The sequence below is a fragment of the Symsagittifera roscoffensis genome, chromosome 1 (genome assembly GCF_963678635.1).
Source record: "Symsagittifera roscoffensis chromosome 1, txSymRosc1.1, whole genome shotgun sequence".
Taxonomy (NCBI): domain Eukaryota; kingdom Metazoa; phylum Xenacoelomorpha; order Acoela; family Convolutidae; genus Symsagittifera; species Symsagittifera roscoffensis.
The window spans coordinates 76,900,391-76,916,073 of NC_087062.1; the positions used below are offsets into that span (position 1 = coordinate 76,900,391).

Sequence of the window (15,683 nt, forward strand, 5' to 3'; positions counted from 1 at the left end):
CTTGTGACACGAGACCACGACCCGTTACAGCTCAAAGGCTACTACTAAAATATCTCCCCCCCCCACTCTAGAATTAATAACGTCCCCATACTCAGGTCTCTAGATACCCAAAATACATGAACGCCGTTAAAAACCGGGTCGGAACAATCCGTTAAGTTACTTTTTATTAGACAGTGGAACTTTGATCCATTTCAGATGGATCAACCTAAAACTCGCCTTACCTCAACATAACAATTATAAAACACACTCTAGAATTTTAAATTAGTACTCACATTGTAGCACGCTCAAGAATCAGGAAGTAAATAAGTCGGTGTGCAACTCAAGAATCAATAAAGTAACTAAAATGAGTTTAATGTTTGTCAGTTTTAATAACAAGAACAAGTTTGTACTCTAGAATGTCAGTTCTCGTGAACCATTGGGGACACTCTAGCTGTCCACCTTTCCACCGAAGGTTCACTCTAGTCCAGTTTAGAATAATACTCCAATCACAACAATCCAGTTCGTGGGGATGCGCTCGTCTCTGTTCTAGATGGGACAGCTCTACTCTAGATTTTTATCGCTACTGAAATTGCGAATAGCAATTTCCCACTGATTTTTCTAGCAACTTTCCCGCGGTTGTCACTCGATTGTTCTGACTTCTCTTTTCTGATTTTCAGTTATCGCGAGAAAATCGTGCATGACAGTTTCCATTCGAAATTTAAAAAAATTAAATTTCACTCCAAAATCAAGTGTTTTTTGCTTCTCTCAAGGTCAAACTTCCAAATATGACCGACTGGCACATACTCCCCGGTTTCGAGATTGATGTCCTCATCGCGTGCTGTCTTCTGCCAGTGAGTCCCAGAAAACCGAGTGTTACTCAAGATACAGTGCCAGTGGTCATTTACAGAAGTTTGCAGCAGACTTAAGCTTATCTACACCCCAAAATTCACAGCCATGTAAAATTTTCACATATCGCTAAACAGCAATCAAAATCTGCACACACCTGCACCCTTGAATTCTCGCTTTCCAAGCCAATCATTTAAAATTTCTTTTGTCCTATTCAATCAGGAAATTGTCATGCAGCATTTTGATTTATACAGTAAATATAGTATATTAATAACAATATTTGCTTTGTTAAAATTTCTTTTTCGTGAATCCACGTTTCACCCGGATCCACGCTCAAGCCCCCTTTCCCTCTCAAGACTCAAGATCCATTCGAGCCACCTACTCATCTCGCACTCTTCGCCTTGGAGGTACTGCACCCTGAAGTACTAGATACGGCAAACTGTCTCAACAGTTCCTCTTCATCATCGGAGCTAATCACAATCTCCTCCCAAGCCTTCAGCTGTTCGTAGGATCGCATCCATTCTCTTTGCTCTTGCAACCTCTTTGCCTGTGTGACATTCGACCAGAATGGCCAAAATGCAATTTATGCAGGATTCGAATTTTGAGCAGTAAGCCTTCCGAGTTGATGATTTCGAAGGATTAGCGACGTTATTGGAACGTTTAGCCAAACGGTGAGGGCTAGAATATTCTAGTATTTTAAATTTTCAAAAATTCGAATGATGACGTCACATTTCTGAGAAATGCTGAAACGGCCATTTTAACAAAAAAGCGAGTAAAAAACAGAACAACTTTATCTGTGATTGCGAACAGAACGAAAATCGAGATTAAAGAAAAACGACAACGAACTACAATAGCAGAGAACGTTCCAAGTTGCAACTATTGTGCTGCTACAATAGTTGCAAGGCCGTTGCCAACAACGGTGAAGGGTGAGAACCAGCCTTCCGGATTGGTGTGAAATTGAACTTGAGGAGCTTGATTCACTGGATTCAAGAATCCGGAAGGGTTTCGGGACTGGAACTTTTAGCCTTTTATATAAACTTTTAGCTTCTTGTCATGTCCTGAATTGAATTTAATTAACAACTGGATTCATTTTGATAAGGATGAGAAGCTAGGAGTTGGGGGAAAGGGTTGATCCATCTTCGATGGAGATGATGGTTTTTATCTACTGAACAAAAACAATAGTAATATAATAAGTAGTAGCCCTGTTTTTAGGAGTGACCTCGTGGTCTGGGGATACTGAGACCCAGCCATGAGCTCACTATTTTTGCATGTAATTCAGTTAATTTGAGCGTTCTGGTCGAAGCCGGAGAGCAGTAACGTTTTTGTCGACCCGATGTAAGAAAGACCACCGAAAAGTACTGGCTTGGTAGAGACGGTGAAAAACATGCAAAGCTCTGTTTAGACGCTAGCCAGTCGTCTTAAGACTTAGTTTTGTTATCCGTCGATATGTATCTTCTGGGCGAATGTTACATGTATGTTTTTATGGCGCTCCTGGGTGTTATTCTTTTTAACATCATGACCGGCAGAACCGTTAACGAGCACTCCGCGCCGAGCGGATGCTCACATTAACGCCCTTAATAGGTCTAAACCGCCGGGGCGGAAGGGTAGTTCGGAACGCGGAGGCCTTCCGAATTGCCGTGAATAGTTTTTTAACCTAGTTAAGACCGAAAATTCACGAACCAGGAAGGGTGGGGGGATCGGCCGTCCCCTCGTCCCCTGAGTGGTTGGTGACCAAAAACACTTAAAGATATAAGTAAAACCAAACAAAAAGTAGTATAGTACCCAAGAAAAACAAAAAACATAAAAAAATAACCGAAAAAACCAAAAACAGTAAAAAAGTAAAAAATCGGTAGAAATCATCCCCCCAGACAAGATGTGATTCAACCCCCCCGTTTGTTGTTGATAGATATATTGTTGTTACAGGCATTTATATCAGTCAGGATCGTTACGATCAATTTTGAGGCCCGTTTGTGAGGCTTGTACTGTAGGGTTATTTGAGCATTTAAGCACGTTAATGATAAATTGCGCTCAATCCGGAGGGGTCAGCTGATTTGCGCTCAATTCGGAAGGGTCTTGGGTGAAGACCGATCCGGCAAGCAGTACAAGGAGCAACAAGAAGGGGCTCAACGACAACAACAATCGACTGTTGGGTATCGTTAACAAGTTTTGTATCCCTTTTGGTACAAAAAGTAAGATAGTAATCTGTGGGGGGCTCGACAGTGCTGCACTGTAGTGACCCTTCACCGAACTGCGAATATCCGAGTTAAGCACCTTAATTCGGATAATAAACAAACCCGGAGGGGTATAGTATTACTAATATTATTATTTATATAGCCTATATTAATAGTCTTATATCGTTTTTCAGTGAAAAACAACGAAAACAGACCGGTTTTTAGGGTCAAAATAGCGATATTTTGATCCCCCCACAAGTCGCGATTTTTGAGATATCGATATTTTTTTGAAACGGAAAAAAGCGCTAAGTTAGTGTGTTACATCGTAACTGCACTACTGTAATAAGTAGAACCGGTTAACTTTAGTTCGGAAGTGGTTGGAACTAGTTTGGTACCAAAAACCAAATTTTCCCAATTTTTGATAGTAAGAAACACTATAAAATCAGAAAATTTTTTGAAATCTTTGAGTTAGGACAGTAAAAATAGTTGTTCAGACAACGTCCACTAGTGAATCTACGAGTTTTAAAACCGGCTACCCGAAAGCTTTCCGGGTTGCAGAGAAATCGAACATAACGTGTTTGATTTGGTGGATTCATCAATCCGGAGGGGTCCAGGTAGCATAGTTTTTCGCAAATTTTTTCTACAAAAGCGTTTTAGATCGGGTCTTTTGCATTGAACTAGAAGAGTATAGGTCTTGTGAGCTCAGATCAATAATTTTTAGGTCGAAAGGACCAGATTTGCGGAAAAAGTTAGGCGGAACCTATAAGAGAGAAAATTTTTGAATTTGGAAAAAAGACGTTTTGGTTAATAACTTTGGAACTACAGAGCATATCGAGTCAATCTTGGTACCATTAGATCAGAAATTAGCTGAACTTACTAGTAGGAAAGAGAATTACTCGAAAAAGCGAGCGAGAAAATTTTTTGAGATTGTTTTTAGCAAATTACACAAATCCGGAGGGGTACACCCTTCACGTTTTATAAATTTTTCTGAAAAACCCTTATACCCCTACCAAAAGTTGATAGCGATTGAACTAAGTAACTTAGGACAGTTCTAGACAAAAAGGGAAGGCTGAAGGCACAAGACAACCATAATAGAGTCGAAGTTAGGCAAGTGATAAGACCCTTCACCGTTAGTGTGAATTGTCAAATAAAGGCCTTAACTTCAATCCGGAGGGGTCTAGGAAAGGACCCTATACCCTTCCCAGTTAATTCAAACAGCATAAAAGCAACGCAGAACGAATCCGGAGGGGTATAAGCTGAAATTAAGAAAACTACAAAAAGCTACTTTGACAGAGCTAAGGGCTCCCAATCCGGAGGGGTCGAAATTTTTCAAAGTCAGAGGGGTCCAAAACCGGAGGGGTCTACTATTAACTAACTCGGAGGGGTCCCAATCCGGAGGGGTCCATATTCTGACAGTCCGGAAGGGTCCTATTTGTGCCAATCCGGAGGGGTATTATTTTATTAAGGACTTAGGTAAACGAAAGAAAGACTAAAAAGCGAGAGGTATTAGGTTATTAATACACAGGCTAGGTATCAGTGACTGCACTGGTAACTTGCCTTTCAAAAAGAACCAGACTAATACAAAACAGGTCCGAACTCGGATATTCGCGACACTAAGTCTAAATTAAAAAGAGCGTGACTCATTGGTGTGGATTGAAACATAATACGTTTTTGGGAAAAGTGACTGCCCTGAGGATTTTAGTAGGTCTAGCTCGGGCAGTCCGAAGGCAGATAGGTAACACAGTACTCGGTGGGTGCAATAGACGCCCACTTGAGAAAATTACTGCCTTCAAAGTTGTGTCTGTTTGGTGCAGCACCAAGCAGGGAAAGCTTTTTCTTTAAAAAACAGGTTCGACTATTGTACTGCGACCGACTAAGAGTACAAGACACATACGTTTTTTTATATATACATTCATATTGTGTCAATATATATTTTTGTTTTTGATTTTAAATCAACGTAAACTGAATACACTATCTTTTAAATTGACTGATAACATCATATTGTGCTAGTTTCCAGATCTTTGGACCGATAATCGGATAGTGTGAATAAATTTTATACAAACTGTACTCTGACAACATACAGGGATTCGTGGTCACTATTTAGTAGAAACTGGTGAAATTTATTGTGTTGTGTCATTATTATTGTTAATAAAACTATAAGGTCTCTAGCAATTGAGTCAAGAGTAGGCATAGGAAAGTGACAAATAAAGAATGAGTTTAGACAAATCAAGGATACCAAAACGAGGTAATAGCTCTAGGAAATTCATACCTGAAAAGCAAAGAAAAACGATGACCGATCCTTTTGTGGATTGGATCAAGCGATCCCGGTCCGATAAAGAGGAGACGGTTTCAGGCAGAATGGTTGAAACGAGAAGTCAGAAGACCTCAGAAGAGCGAAGAGAACTGTTAGAAGTGGAGGTCAATACGGACCATACCATGAACGACAACCAGGGAGTAAATGGACTGGAAGGGAGAGGCAGAAGGCTGGCGAGTGAATCTACTCCGGTAGAACAAGGCCATGATTTTGCCACTTCCACCGGGACATTGGATCGAGAGGAGATGTCGGAACTGTCCGACATCTCAACTGAAGTAACGGCAACTAGAAGATCTCCGACAGACAACACTATGATGGCAAGCGGAACTGGGAAACAAACAACCTCATCATCGTTCTCAGAAAGAATGAAGAACACCTTCGGAAACATCTTTCCATTCAGCATGGGAGGAGGAGCAGGAAACGATGGGGAGTCCCAGGAGGAAGAGGATGAAGAGGAGCAAGGGGACTTTGGATCTCAAGTCAGTCTCAATAGTTCGATCCAGGAGAGTGAGGCACACGTCGGAAGAGAGACTGGAACCATGGATAAATTTGGTGTAGTGACAACGATAAGCAAAGTGGCAAACACACCGGGCCAGTCAAAGGACTTCGCGATTAGGACAAGTTCGGAGCCACAACCTGAAGAGAGTAGAACCAGAGGGCTTGGCAACGCGTTAGCGGATCCTGAAATAGATAATGAGAAAACGTCAAGACAGAGAGTCAAGGCCCGGATCTCTACCAGCACGAAGCTACCTGGGACCGACAGAGTTACACCACCACTAGTGACGCCACTCATGGATAACGGGGCAGCACTAGAGGAAGCCTTAAACAACATAGTGGGCAGTTTAGGAGAACAAAATGAACAGATGTCGATAAGGATGAGTGAACTGGAAAGAGCCGTTCACATTGAAAGAGAAAGTCTGCGGGAAGAAATAAACCGCAACAGACAAGAAGTTGGCAGAAGCGAAAAACGCTTGAAAGAAAGAACGGACGAACATATGACGAGGAACTTGTCACGAATTACAAGAGAGGCGGAACAGAGGGAGTTACGCTTAAGAGCCGACATGGAGAAGTTAAGAATTCAGCAAGAGCAGTCTCTTGGGTCTCTTGACACAAAGATAGATGCGATGATGGAGAGGCGAACTCAGGCTATCATGGATAGGTTGGACGGGCTACTAAGCAGCAAGAGTGGACCGAAAGAAGGAGAACCGAATTCGGGAGGTCCCAGCAGGGAACCGAAAGTGAACTTCAATGAACATCAAAAGAGGAAAACGTATGGATCCACTAGAGGCAGGGGCAGTTCATCAGGCTATGCCACAAGGGGTAATGCAGCATGGGTCCCGAACAGTAGAGCAAATTCAACGGGGAACAGACAAACCTCTAACGAACGACCAACGCAAGACACACATGCGACTGGGAGAAGTGATTCCGGCAACAGGGGGCATGCAAGCCCGAGGAGGAGTCACGTGGGCCAAGCGGGAAACGCTTACGGCGATTCGGATTGCAGGGATGCACCGCACACAGAGCCTTCGACGAGGTGTGAGGACACTCAAGCGGGACACTCAAGGGATGCTACGGCAATGGCCACAGCATTTGAACCCCTGAACAGGTCTTTGGAGACATTCCTGACGCGGTTATCTAGAACCAATGAACGCAGTGAAAAGTCCAGAAGAGTCTTTAAGAAGCCAAGATGCTACAAAGACGAATCTGATGGCTGTATTGATACCTGGATAGAGGTAATGAAGCTGCATTTCGAGGAAGAAGACTTGTCTGAGAGACAGGAATGCAGCGCGCTCACCAGCAACTTAGAAGGGACAGCCCTGAACTGTGTCATGGCCAAGAAACAGTATCAACGTGACACTGCAGAGAAAATCTTCGAAATCTTGTTAAACCGTTTCGGATCAGGGGTGCAGGGGCACCAGGCGATGATGCGCTTCGAGAAACGGAGGCAACGGGAAGATAAAACCATAGACAAGTTTCTCGATGATTTGGAAATGCTGAGAAGACGCAGCCAACCGGATGAATCAAAACGAAGGATGAACCTGGCCGTAGCCTCAAAATTCATCGATGGTGTGAAAAATGATGAACTTCGTACGATGCTAGCAACGCATTACACACCACTATCAACTAATGCGCCAACACCGGAGGAGTTGAGGCTCAAATCAAAAGAGTATCTATTGTTGAAACCTCCTTCGAGATCTGGATATTACAAGAACAATTATGGCAATTTTAACAACGGACCAGCGAACCAAGGGAACAATTGGTACAAACCGAGGGACGATATGGACAAGAGACGCTCTTTTGCTAATTGTAGTTCAACAGATCATCATGTGTCAGCATGCCCAGCTTACAAACAAGGCATGAAAGCAATAGGCTTTAGCCTCGAGGATGAAGATGCGTCAGAGTTGGACCATGAGGATTTCATGAGAGGATTAATTGCGAAATTCGGCCCGAGGTGTTTCTTTTGCAACTTGGAAGGTCATTTTAAATCAGATTGTCCGCAATTCTGGGATGCAGTGGCAGACATCAAGCATCCAAGACATGAAGAAGCTTTATCAGGAGTGAAAGCCAGCAAGGCTCGACTTTTGAGCGAAGCAGAGGCACGCAGGAAGGACAAACCTCAAGAGCTGGCGGCAAAGAAAATGCAAGCGGTAACAGAAGAAGCACGTGAACCGGAACCAGCAACTGCGGCCGATGACTTCAAGATCGATTATAAGGCAGCCGCAAAGGATGCTCTAAATAGAGTACAGCAGGAATTGGTGACGAAAGAGATCGAACAAAAAGTGAAACTTGAACTGGAAAATGAAAAGCTTCAGGAGCAACTGAATACCTTCGAGGCAACGGAGTTCGAGGAGACGAAAACACCAAGCAGTTTAGATATGAAACTTAAAGTGATCTCCGGTAAGAGGTTCGGCATGGCGCCGCAGGGAAAGAAGATACAGTCGATAATCTCAGTGGCTGGACAACAGGTAATAAGAAATTTGAGTGAACCCTCAGAGTTCACTTTAATGCATTTGGACACATATGCAGATTATCTGAGGCAGGTGGAGCCACGCACTGAGTCGAGAGCTGTGCGAGCACTACTAACGACGGGTGGCCCTCGCATGAAGAAACTTCATGGACGCTACTTGGAGGTCTATGGGCCGTATCAAATAATGCTGAACGTGGATGGAATCAGCATCTACACCAGGACTTACATAACAACAGATGATGACCAAATGGGGCAGATCTATTTGGGTGAAGAGGAACTCAAAGTCCGCAGGATAGGCCATGACGCCATGATGGAACAAGACGCGGTACATATTGGATATGAAGCAGATGTGACAGCACACCTGCTTGACACCAACGGAACAAAAATCGGAGTCACAGGGCTTCTGGACACAGGCGCGGTGGTGAGTGTGATGCCGATAAAAACCTGGGAGAGAATGGGCTTCACGCGGGAAGATCTGATTCCTACGAATCTCCGACTAGCCGCTGCAAATCGAGGAGCTATCTACGTAGCCGGAAGATTACCGGTGACGGTCCTTCACATGGGAGGACGGAACCTTTGGATGAGCTTCCTGGTGGTAGAGAATCTGGACGACGCCGACCAATTCATCTTGGGCAGAGATTTTGTCAGGAACTTTGACGTGATGATTGACTTGAACAACGGTCTAATACGGATTAGAAACCCGGACCGAAAGTATGTTAAGAGACCAATTAATAGGATAATAACAGACGAGAATAAGGTACCAGTTTTTTTGGATAGAAAAGTAAAATTACAACCAGGACAAGCTGTAGTAGCGATTTTTAGAATGAGAAATTTAAATTCGTTAAGTGATAGTAAACAGGTTTGCTTAGTACCGAATCCAAATAGTCAGAGTTCGGTGATTTTAGGCCGGAGCTTCTCGGTAACACGAAACGGACTGTGTGTCAGTGTGTTGTTGAACACACTGGACACCACGGTTTCAATCCAGCGTGGAAAGAAGCTTGGTTACGCATTGCCGATGAGGACCGACTATGAAGAGACACAAAACTTGAAGAAATATAGTGTGAAAGACTGTCCTTATCATGCCAATAAAGATAAAATTTTAAAGAGGATTGATGAATTAAAATCTATTCGTAAATTGTTTTCAATGAAATCCGAAACGGACGACGGCTTATCAAGCTGCTCGAATTTTCCGGAACGCCCCTCGTCATATGAACTAGATTCTGACAAACCGGTTTTGCCAAAAATAGAACATTTGAAAGGAAAAATAGGTGAGGGAGATTTCGAGAAATTGCGGAACCTCCTAAATCGGAACGCTGATGTATTTTCAAAACACAAGGCGGATATCGGGTGCTGTAATTTCGTCGAACACGAAATCGAACTGGAAGAGGGCGCCGTCCCCCATAGGGAAGGCGCAAGGCGAATGACGCCACATAAATCGGAAGCGTGCCGAGCGGAAATAGAAATGTTGCTTGAATACGACATGATAGAACCCTCGAAATCGCCGTGGGCTTGCGGGGTAGTCATGGCGAAAAAGAAAGGGGGGCAGCTTAGATTTTGTTGCGACTTTCGTTACTTGAACGCGGTAACGATTAAAGATGCGTACCCGATACCGCGAATAGACGAGAGCCTATCCAAACTTGGTGATGCAAAGTTCTTCACCACATTGGACTTGGGTTCTGCCTTCTGGCAGGTTCCTCTGCGAAAGAAGGACAGAGAGAAAACCGGATTCGCGTGCGAATTGGGGTTGTACCAGTGGAAGAGGATGCCCTTCGGCTTGTGCAAGGCAACAGCAACTTTTCAAAGGCTGATGGCTCAGGCTTTGACAGGAGTGACCAAAAAGTACGGGAATCTCTTGATGTGCTACGTGGATGACGTAGTCATAGCGACACCGACCCTGGAGGATCACATTGACCGGCTCGATGAGGTCTTCGGATGTATGAAAAGAGCAGGCTTGAAATGCAAACCATCGAAATGTGAAATCCTTAGGGATTCGATCAAGTACCTGGGAAGAATGGTGGACAGGCATGGTGTGAGGCCAGATCCAGAAGCAGTAGAGGCTGTGCTGACCTGGAAAGCTCCTAGAACGGACACACAGCTCATGAGCTTCCTAGGGTTTGCCAATTACTACCGAGAATTCATAAAAGGATACGCGGACAAGGTGTACCCGATGCAGAAGCTGATGCGCAACAAAGGGAAAAAGTTCGAATGGAACGATGAGGCACAAGTTGCTTTCGAGAACATAAAGCGGGAACTGTGCGAAGCGCCAGTGCTGGGCATGCCTACAGAAAAGGGCATGTATGTTCTTGACACAGACGCATCGGTGGTGGCCATCTCAGGAATATTGCATCAAGAGCAAGAATGGAACGGAAGAACAGTTCTCCGTCCCATTGCATACGGCAGCAAAGTCTTGAGTGACACAGAGATGAAATATGGCGCAACAAAAGCAGAAATGTTTGCAGTAGTCACCTTCGTAGAGAAGTGCCGTGCATACTTGGGGAGCGCTCCCTTCAAGTTACGCGTGGACAACAGAGCGTTATCCTGGTTGAAGACCTACTCGATGGATCAGAGTTATATTGGTAGATGGATAGTAAGATTGGATGGCTACCATATGATAATCGAACATAGGATGCGTGACAAACACCAGAATGCTGACAGCCTCAGTAAGAAAACTGAATTCTATGAAAGATTGGAGCAGAAGCAGGCCAATCAGGCGGAAGTAAAGGAGGGATTCTCGTTTCTGGACAAAGAAACTTATGAAGCGCTTCCCTTAACGAGATGGTTGGATAAGTCTGGACATCCAATTCCAGGGCATCCTGAGTTACCTGTAGAGAAAGCAGCTGAGATAAAGATCCTGTCCAAGGAGGATCCGTTCCCCTTAGATTTGTTGCTGCGCTCGAACCTGGTCCAGCAAGAACTCTCTCGCATGAATATAAACAGCCTCTCATTATTGGATAAAACGGTGCAAGTCACACCACCAGTAATGCGGATGCTGGGTGGATTGTTCGAAAGAGAAGTGACCAGAGATGACCCCGAGTGGACAGCAGCAGTGGCATCGCTGACAATCAGTGAGAAGGTGAAGATCATGCCGTCCAGACGACAACACGAAGAGAACGAGAGGGATTGTAGGACAATAGTTCAGCAACTAGTATCCTCAATACCCCAAGAGATTTTAACCAGTACTTCTTACGGACAGAAAGGACAGGAGAGCGGCAGGCAAAAGAAAACTGTCACCTTTGTAGACCGGGATATAGACGGTGAAGTTGTAAAACAAAATCTGCTGCAAGACTATTTGTCCGGGGAGAAGGATGAGGAGAAAAACCAGCGATCACAAGATCAACACCCGGGACAAGTGAATTGGTCCGGGGAGTCTGAGATAAACGAGGAAATTCCTGATGAGAAACAGGACCGAGAGAACAAGGTTTTGTCCGGGGAGTTCAGATGGATGCGAAGAAAGCACAGACATGATCTGGAGGAGCGTGCAGTCTCCAGCACAACCTCTTCGACAGATGATGATTCCCGAAACTCAGGAATGGACACCTATTCAGACAGGAACTCGAGTTCAGGATCCGAGCTGTCAGAACTGGCGATACACACGCTACTAGTGGAAACTCGGGCGAGAGACCTGGACAGAGAGGTGTACCAGGATCCTGACAGTGATCGCTACCTAATACCAAGCGAAAGAGTCTTTGACAACGCAGCGGATGACTCAGAAACGATAGCGGTATCGAAACGTTCGATAAGCCTGTTGCCGCAGAAAGAGGTAGTCAGGACTGATCTTCAGCCGTTTCAGCAAGAAACACAACCGTTGGCGAAGATTTGGTGCGTTAAGATGGAAGAAGACACACATCAGCCCAACGAGCTGAACAGTCAGATGAGAGTCATGAAGACGTACTTGAAGGCGAGATACAGACTCTCGGACCTTCTAAGGGCGCAGAGAAATGATCGCATGACAAGCAACCTAAAAAGGTGGATAGAAAACGGTGCACCTGACAAAGGTGACCTGGAAGAAGACAGCTATAGGATCCTGAGACAATACTTCATGCAGAAGGAGGGGAGATTATATCTGAACAAGGACGGGATCGTGACTTGCAGGAGAAGAGAAGAAGACAAGGTCTTATACAAATATAACGCGATAGTGTTGCCGCAACTCTATCAGACAGAACTATTATTCAGGTCGCATGATCAGATGGGCCATCAAGGGATCGACAAAGTGTATCAGAGGATCCTGAAGCGCTTTGAGTGGCCTGGGATGAAAAAGGCATGCGAGAAATGGGTGACAGCATGTCTGTCATGCCAACAGGTCAAGGATCCTAGGAAGTTGCGATTTCCTTTACAATCAATTGAGTCGTCTGAATTCAACGAGGTGGTGCAGATAGATCACCAGAAGATATGCATGACAGACAGCGGTTACAACCAAGTCTTGGTCATGATAGATCACTTCACGAAGTATGCAGAGGCCGTGCCCTGCATCACTGCCTCGGCGGAAGAGACATGCGACCACCTGATCAATACGTGGATAGCAAGACACGGATGTCCAATGACGTTTCAATCGGACAATGGAACGGCTTTCGTAGGCGAGCTTACGAAAGAGCTTATGAGACGGTCACAAGTCGCTCAGGCTCACTCCACGACATACCACCCTCAGACGAATGGCTTAGTGGAAAGACAGAATAGGACGTTAGTGTCGATGCTGAGGGTATATTGTTCCAGGTACATGACCGATTGGGACAGATACCTTCCACAGGTGATGGGAGCTTATAATAGCACGCAACACTCCACCACTGGAGTCAGTCCACACATGATGCTGACGGGACACGAGAAGTCTTTACCCTTGAAATTCTTCTACCCAGAGTATGAGGGAAAGAAAACGTCCCCACAGGTCTACGTGAGGGATGTGATCAAACGCCAACAGGAGTTGAACGATTTGTGTAGACGAAACACTCAGCAGGCACAGGCAAGGCAGAGGAAAAGATTCGACAAGAAAGCAGCTGGTGCAAAGGCCTACTCGGTGGGAGACTACGTATGGGTATTTCAGAACGTTATACCACCGAAAGGAACAAAGAAGCTTCTAAAAAAGTGGAGGGGACCCTTCATGATTACGGAGGTGCACCAGGAGGGACGTTTTTATAGACTGAGTACTGGCCGAGCCGCCCACTACGAGAACATCAAGCCACACAATCCATCGACAGAAGACTGGTGTATACCTGCAGACATGGAAGAGGGGGATTATCTAATGATGGACCCTGCTTGTGAGATCAATGAAAAAGGCACCAGGGAGAAGAACGATGGAAACGAAGTCGTAGAGGAAGGCACGGATACACCATTGGACCTGGATCCCAACGAACAGATCGAAGCAGACGATGAAACCTTGCCCTACGCAGAGGAAGATTGGCAGGATTCCGAACAGACAGAGATTCCCAAGAACATGGAACCAGATCTTCCGTTCACGATGCAGACTCGTCAGAAAGACGGGATGAGACCAAGAAAGAAATACAATCCTTACGGTGACGACTTTGTAGTGGATAGGATAGATCTAAAGAAAATAGTGGAGGAAGTAGTGGGTTTAGAGGAAATAACCGTGTCACAAGACATTGACATAGTCGATGATCACAACGATGAGTGGGTTGACGACTGGTCGAAACCCGAGGTGGAGTTCGACGATGAGCAACAGCAGTCAAATGAACAAGACCTGACGAACCTGCGTGTCTTAGAGTGGCTGAACGAAATGACATCAGACCCTAAAAAGACCAGCGTTACGATTCAAGACGTAGATCGCGAAAGCGCGAAATACATTAAGACCGAACGAGATGATCCTTCCTGGGCTGCCCAGGAAGGACAACTTCTCATTCCAGCTTCTAATCTTGACTTAATACCCGGTATGCGATCGACGGGGACGCCGATGGATATTTTTGTCCGGGGAGTGGGGGTAGGACTTACCCACACTGAAAACTTGATAATAAAAAATTGAGAATAGCAAGAGAAACAGGAAACTTAGAAGCAGAAACAGGCGAAGAACCTAAGAAACCTGACATAGGCAGGGTAGTTGAGTCATATTTTAACTTACCAAATGAATATTCAAGTAACATAGTACTAACAGATAGTGATTTCATACTCACAAACAGAACATGTGCGATAGCAATCACCGCAGACATGAGTTTTAGGACGGCGCTAGCGGCAGATTTTAAGAGGGAATACAAAAACGTGGAATTCCTTTGGAAGCAAAGACCAGGGATAGGGGGCGTAGCAGCCTTACCCCCGGCGGTGTCGCAGATACCGGGAAAGTACTTATGCTTCTTGGTAACGAGGGCGACAGAGAAGCAGCACGTGGACCCAGAAAACCTAGTCTTGTCTTTGACGAGGCTGAGGGACTTCCTTGTGGAAATGGACGTGAAGGAGCTTTCGCTTCCAGTGTACGATCCAAATAGAGGAAGACTGCATCCTCGGGAATTGTACGCGCTTGTAGACGTGATATTCTCTGATACGAACATACAAGTGTATCTACATAAGAAATATTACTTAAGTATAGGCTGAGTGATGAGCGAGAGGGTGTTAGGCCAAAGACCAAGTTGCATGTAATATGTGATATGTGTGTTATGTTATGTTATGTTATGTTATGTGTTAGGTTATTAAGATCATGGGTAAGTAAGCGTTAGTGACCATGAACAACTAAATGACGATTTTGGGAATAGATCCAAAGTTTGGATTGTCCAATCTTAGGTCGAATTCCAAAATTTTAGAAACCAATTGATTTTAATAAATTTTAGGATAAATATCTTTTTATCTGAACTGTTTTAAGCAGATTTTAACGATATAAGGTGAAACTGACAGGTGTGACAGTCGTGATTCCTTTTCTAGATCCTGATTGATCATTTAATTGCTCACTTGAGTCAAAACTTGAAATCGAAATCAAATCAAACTTGGAAAGAACAGTATGGACAATTTCAACCTGGTGCATGATGGGACTGACTCGCGAAGAATATGATTCAGAAGAAAGGAAGAGATCAAAGGAGGAAAAAGTTTTCCTTATGACGAATCTGAGGGATCTGATAGTCCAGGAGGGAGCAGCAGTAGCGTGTGCAAAGCGGAGAGACGCTCTCTGTTTCATTCGATTCCTGATAGAGCAGATTTCAGTACCTGCATTAAACGCTTGTGTTAAAATGTTGAGGGAAGGCGATGAGCGAACGAAAGCCATGTTCTTACTAGCAATGCTGGATATGCAGCAAAGTAAACCGATGAGGGTGAACATGAAAGAACCTGAAGAATTGGAACCCATGAAAAAGATAGACGAGATCAGGAGATTCTCAAACAAGGAGTTGAGGCTCACTAAAGAATCTATGGGAGCATTGCCGAAATCCAGTGAATATTGTGGACCGATCAAGAAGAAGTCATATAGCTATGTGTCCGG

General features: G+C 44.5%; 1 protein-coding gene across 1 annotated transcript in view; it reads left to right on the top strand.

The window, feature by feature from the left end:
• The window catches only part of LOC134849377 (kelch domain-containing protein 1-like), a 381,010-nt gene that overhangs the window by 248,897 nt on the left and 116,430 nt on the right, over window positions 1-15,683 (top strand). The gene's annotated exons all lie outside the window — the stretch shown is intronic.